Genomic DNA, 6594 nt, shown 5'->3' on the forward strand with positions numbered 1-6594 from the left:
TTAACGCAGAAGTTCTTTTATTTTCGCCTTTACAAAATTCTACGTAGATTAGATGGTTATTCAAATAAAGAGTAACGCTTACTAGCGGTTGTTTCGATCGATCAGCAAAATTGAACTACTTTATTCATGGTTTTCAGAGCATTTACAAAATGTAATAGTGCTAGTTTTCCAACTTCGTTGCAAATTTCTGGGTCAAACAAATTTTCCAATTCTTCTAAAAATTTCCGACATGCGTTGTCCTTAAATATTTTGCCGTGATAGTTTTTGGAAATTACGTTCAATTTTTTAAGTCAAATAAGAACTTTTATGTCATAACAAAGGTACTAATCCACTCCAGAAAATATGATTCACGTTTCCTTGAAGTACGAGTAATTCAGGAATAACACACCGTTCTAGGACGATTGACAACAATGTGGCACTTCTTGGCTAGCTTCTTATCTTTTCTGGTAAAGCAAAAAGTTTGATAATCATGTTGTAGCAATGCAATTTTTATAATATTCTATGAAATTTTCTGGTATTATCGACATGCACACTTTGAAAACAACTTGCCCGTCGTTAGCCATTATTGTTATCCTTCACATAAAAGTATATAAAAGAAGATACATGATAAAGTGAAGTCAGTTTATTCGTGTTTTGATTGGATAAAAGGTAGTCACGTGGTGTTTGTATGTGGCATCACTGTGTGTGCGTGTGTGCAAATGCGTATGTGATTCGTCACGATTGTCATGCATATCGAGTAGTCGTAGTCGACTTAATCAGTGTGTCGTGTTAATTTCTACTTATTATATCCAATCCAACTGAAGCACTTAATAAGAAAATTTTAAATAATTACTGCTAATGTCTCCGAACGAGGTAAGTTTGTTAAACAATTTGCGTACTAATATTTTTTGTCAATTAAATAATATAACGGCGATAATACTATAATAATTTCTTGGATGTTTGAATTATTACACTAACATTTGAATTTTGATTGTGATGTTGATAAAATTAAAGGCGCGCGAAGCACACTGATGATTGCTAGTAATATAACAATCGATGATATGATGATCACTTAATATAACGTCTATTATTTCTTCTGTGACTGTCCCTATATAAGAGTTCTTTTTTCTTTTGAATTACCTTTTTAAACATTAAATTTAAAACTATGAAATTTCTATAAATTATTTAAAAATGCATTTCGAAAAAGACACGTTTTATTTCTTCATTATTAGAATGATCTTTTTTTATGTCTATTAGTATTTAAGTACTTCAAGTACAACGTTTGTCGTTTTTGTTTAATATTATACTCGCGCTTATAGTGAAGAACATGAATTTATTTAAAATTGCTGTTTTCATTGAGTTTTAAACTGTATAGTTAACATTACAATACAGAAGTTACAAGAAGTATAGTATTATATATAATACTGTTAGAAATTAGAAACGGAAACATTATAATTGCTTATATTAATATACATTAAATTTGTATACATGAATAAAAAATTTTTTATTTCGTGAAAAAAATGGAAACTTAAGTGAAAAATAAGTATCCTTGCTTCGATGATTTGCATTTGAGTAAAATTTCCAAATACCAGACAAATTTTGAAGGTGAACACAGACAACAAAATGTTACATACAATTGCGTTCTTCAAAAAAATGAAAATCCTGAATTATTCATATCGCTAAATTTTGAACAGTACCTGATAGATTTACTCAAGGCAGAATCAGATAAATAAAACTATAGATTTAAAAGAAAAAAATTGAGACATGGTGCTATAGAAGATGTTTTTGACGGGCGTCTGTATAAAAAACTGACAAAGCCAAGTAAAATACTCAACATTAAATAGAATATATCATACTCGTTCAATACAGATGGTTGCCAAATTAAGTTGGCTTATACTAAGCCTATATTTGGTTTCATTAATGAATTAAAAGATAGTCACACCAGGGTTCCTACATTTCTCATGGGCATATGGATGGACACAGAAGAAACAGACATGCATCTTTTCTTCAAGCTATTTGTTAACAAAGCCAATATTTTATCTCAAAAAGACTTGAATGGAATTTAAATAAGGCACTCTGACGAGTGAAGTGGTTTAGATCACTTATTAAAAGTTTAAACTAATCCATCAGAATCGCCTCACTTTATATCAGAAAAGTATAGTGTGAGTTGCATCCTAACACTGGTTGGAAGCAATAATAAAGGTAGATGAAGAAAGTAAACAATCTCATACCCAATGAAAACTCAAAAACCAGCCAGCGCTAGAAAACCTTAAAAACTTTCATACCACAAACACGCAAACTTCAAAATCGTATACAGTAAACTGTTTGAATATATCGCTCGCCATGACATGTTTTACAAAGGTGGCATAATGAAAAATTCCAATCAGAAAAAAACGTCAATAAATACCAAATTCCTTGTCATTAAGACTATACAAATAAAATAATACAATCATTTCACTGCAGAAATATAAAATGCAATTAATTAATAAATTAATTAACCTTTAATTTCCGATCTTTATTATTTCTCAAACATTCTTTACTATCTTAACACAAGCATTTGCCCGCTGATTTATCGGCAACAATATTAACCGATTGACAGGACTCCTAAATTTACCCACCGCCGTCCTGATTACAGTAACTCAGCTCGAATCATCAATGCAACAGTCAAGTCGACAATTCTGGTCGAAGGATATTTAGTAGGACATGCAACAGGTCATCCTTGAAAAGCACCAAGTTTCTAATGTAAAAACTATGATTAAGTTTAAGCCATTTTGAACTCTGCTGGAATTCATGCAAGAATTAAAGCTTTCAACGCTTCCCAAAATTATTTCGCATAAGAACTATCATTTTCCACTTTCTGGTAACAGTTATTTCCACTTTCTGGTAACGGTTTTTTTCTCATTAATTTCATTGAATGGCTTGGATAGAGAAGTAAGAGCACAACCAATTAAGAAGAATTGTCCCGGCGTCAGCGCTGAAATACCTTCATCATTATCACTAACAAGGGAACGTTCCCAATCCTCTGCCTCCAATTTAGCTGCAATTTGGATATGTTATAGCTTATTGAAAAATAAAAAATACGTGTTTTTTTATCGGCAGAAAAATGTTTCTAAGAAGTAAAAATCACCTCTTAAAGCAGTTTTCAATCAATATTTTTGGTTTCAATTAATATTACAGGTATACAAATAATAGGTCATTTTTTGTATCACAAGCCAGCTATGATATTTCCGAAGGATTTTCGTGCGCTGAATCCAAATTTGGCCTCAGAATTGTTTCATATATCAAGTTTTTGAGATATCCTAACCCTAAAAGTGTAAAAAACACTGTTTTTTGACATATTTGAGGTAATGTAGCATCGTAAATAAATTTTATCACAGAAAACTATTTAAAGTATCTTAAAGTACAAACCTTCTTCTTCAAAACACCGTTAAGTTTGCCTAAATACCTTTTTTTTCGCCAAGATATCGTATTTTGAAATTTTCATATTCATGAATTTCTCATAATTCGAATTTTGAGAAATTCATAAATATAAAAATTAAAAAATGCGATATCTCGACGAAAAAAAAAAGATATTTGGGCAAACTCAACGGCATTTAAAAGAGGATGATTTGTACTTTAAGATACTTTAAATAATTTTTTGTAAAAAATTTATTTACGATGTTACATAACCTCAAATATGTCAAAAAACAGTGGTTTTTACACTTTTAGGGTTAGAATATCTAAAAAACCTGACTTGATAAAACAATTCTAAGGACAGATTTGGATTTAGCGCACCAAAATCCTTCGGGAATACTATAGTTCGCTTGTGATATAAAATCTTGTATACTTGTGTATTTTTTAATGAAACAAAATGGAAGTTCCTTGCCTTTCCATAAGCAAATTTTTTTCATTTTGTTTCGTTGAAAAATATTACTTGAAACCAAAAATATTGATAGAATACTACTCTGAGAGGTGATTTTCGAAAGTGGCTTTCACCCTTTAAAAAGAAATCCAAATTACAGTATAATTGGAGGTAGAAGGTTGGGAAAGTTCCCTTATAAGTAAACTGATTGGTCTAGAATTTAAACAAGCTTCAATCAGGGTGGCAACGATTGAAAATTGAGTCTTGTTGACACGATGCCTTTCAAGTAAGATAATTGGTAACCTCAGGGTCTATTTTAAGTTTAAATACACACCTGAAAGTAAAATTTCTCGCTCTTTTCATTTCCGAAATAAAATGTAGGGGTTTTCATAATAAAAAAGATAACCATGAAATGACCTAAAAAAATTACCTTAAGGTCAAAGTTAAGGTCATCGATTATTTCTTTGGACCAAACCCCACAACTGCTGCTTGAACAATTTTCTCGGAAAATGCGAATTTGGAAAGTTTTTCCAGTACACCTTGTAGAAGATGATTTATTCTAATATTTATAAATAAATTTATTAATCATAGGTAAGTTAGTTCGGTATTAGAGGAAAATTAATAAGAGCTAGAAATAATCATAATCGGTGTTATAAGTAAGAAAAAAATGTTATTTATTTAAATACATTTATATTGAAGTCGATAGCAATTGACAAAAGTAAGCACGCTAGCAAAAAAAAACAAACTTCCGTTAAGGAAGACTTTCAGAATTTAAATAAGAGCGAATCAATACAATAAATTAAATCTTACACATGAAACCGCGTAGTGCAGTCAATTACCTATAATTACATTAGTCAATTGATGAATCCATTCAATTGTTCTTATCCTAAATTTTTGCACTGTTGTGCATTGACGCCCTGACCAGAGTATAAGACACCCAACTCTCACCGTTCTAGTGTTCCAATGTTTTGGAAACGGGTTCAGCCCTCGCTCCAGAACGGATTAAGAATAGGTAGCTACTGTTGAACTGCTAATTCTTATAACTGAGGTCTCGGAGTACTAGTTATCGCGTACAGAGCAAGTAATGATAGCACTCTACGAAGTTGCAAGAGTCTTCGTTTCGGTCACCGAGTGTATTCCAACAGTCGCGAACTCAGAAGTGTAATATGCACGCAGTTGACTATTCGCTAATCGCTGAATTGCACGCTGGATGACGATACAAGACACAAGAAACACATGTAGATATAGTATAACTACTGGTAACTTCAATAGAGTGGCGAGGTACAGTTTTTGGAATGGGCCACTGTGCACGTCCAATTCTCGAGCTAGAATAAATTGAACGCGCGTTCTCCTGTGCCAGAAGCTTCTAAAATTTAGGCAAAAGGTGGGGCATATTTTTAGTATTGTTGCTTGAATCATTAGGAGGGTCCACTTGACCTACATGGTGTAGATTTCCCCATACCTTTAATAGATAGCGCCGAGACCCTTTTATTTACTACACGTGGTGCGATGCGTTGCTCTTAAAAATATTGGGGATTTCCCAAATATGCCGAAACTTGACGGGGGTATTAGAAGAAAAAATGTGACTATCGATGCCTACTACATGAAAGAGCACGTGATGCACGTGAGGTGACAAAAACGATTATAAAATAAAAAAAATAAATTGTACGCGGAGATGGTAGTGTGAACAGAAGATTAGTACTTAATCTGTGTGTAGAATTTGAATTATTAATCTATTATTAACAATAATTGTCAAAATACATATCAATATTAATAATTCATTAATTAAATCAATAAAACTTATTTTTAATTTGATAACCTTCAGAAGAATGAAATATATGTACAAAAGAATGCAAACGGAGACTGTTATTTTAAAAATTAAAATTTAGTTATAATTTATATTATATGACATATTATACATTTTTTAGTAGAGTTGTAAATCAGATCATTGAATCCTAATATATTATAATTGATACCTTGCATTTTCATTAGTTAATAAGTTTTATCTCCAGCGTGAATTATTTAAATTATAAGTGGAATTCATGTATTGAGTGTGCATTATGGCGAGATGAGCTGTTGATTTTAATGGAGAATTTAAAGTCGAACCAATAGAAGTTGTAAAATTGTTTATTGTTGGGGTTTTAAGCTGCTAAAATCTACTCCGAGCTCTTAAAAGTGCATACGCCGCTAAAAATTTACGCTGAAATGCACTGTGATAATCACGAGTATTCGCGCCTATTCATTATCTCAGAGAGAGAGAGAGAGAGAGAGAGAGAGAGAGAGAGAGAGAGAGAGAGAGAGAGAGAGAGAGAGAGAGAGAGAGAGAGAGAGAGAGAGAGAGAGAGAGAGAGAGAGAGAGAGAGAGAGAGAGAGAGAGAGAGAGAGAGAGAGAGAGAGAGAGAGAGAGAGAGAGAGAGATGACACAGTGTGTTATTCTGTTAAATAAAACGTGTTTAACAGTTCAGCGTTTTCATACCTTTCCTTCTCTTTTACGCGCTCTCATCAAAATCACGTTCAACAGATGTACACATGATGGACATTATTCGTGAACGCATTTTTCTTTCTCGTTTACGCTGTCTTGTAAATCCAGTCAACAGATGTTCGTGGAAACCCAACTCACAAGATAAAACAAAGGGTCACGCGATACTCAGATATCCAAGCGTCCGGTCGCCCACGTGGTGGGCATGCCTAGCTCATCGCAATTGAGCCTGTAGTTAGAGAGCAAGGAGTGGGGGTCTTCGCGAGACTCCCTCACTCAGGCTAATGAGATCCGA

This window comes from Phymastichus coffea, unplaced genomic scaffold, assembly GCF_024137745.1.
Source record: "Phymastichus coffea isolate CEN01 unplaced genomic scaffold, Cenicafe_Pcof_1.1 PCOF00066, whole genome shotgun sequence".
NCBI classification, from domain to species: domain Eukaryota; kingdom Metazoa; phylum Arthropoda; class Insecta; order Hymenoptera; family Eulophidae; genus Phymastichus; species Phymastichus coffea.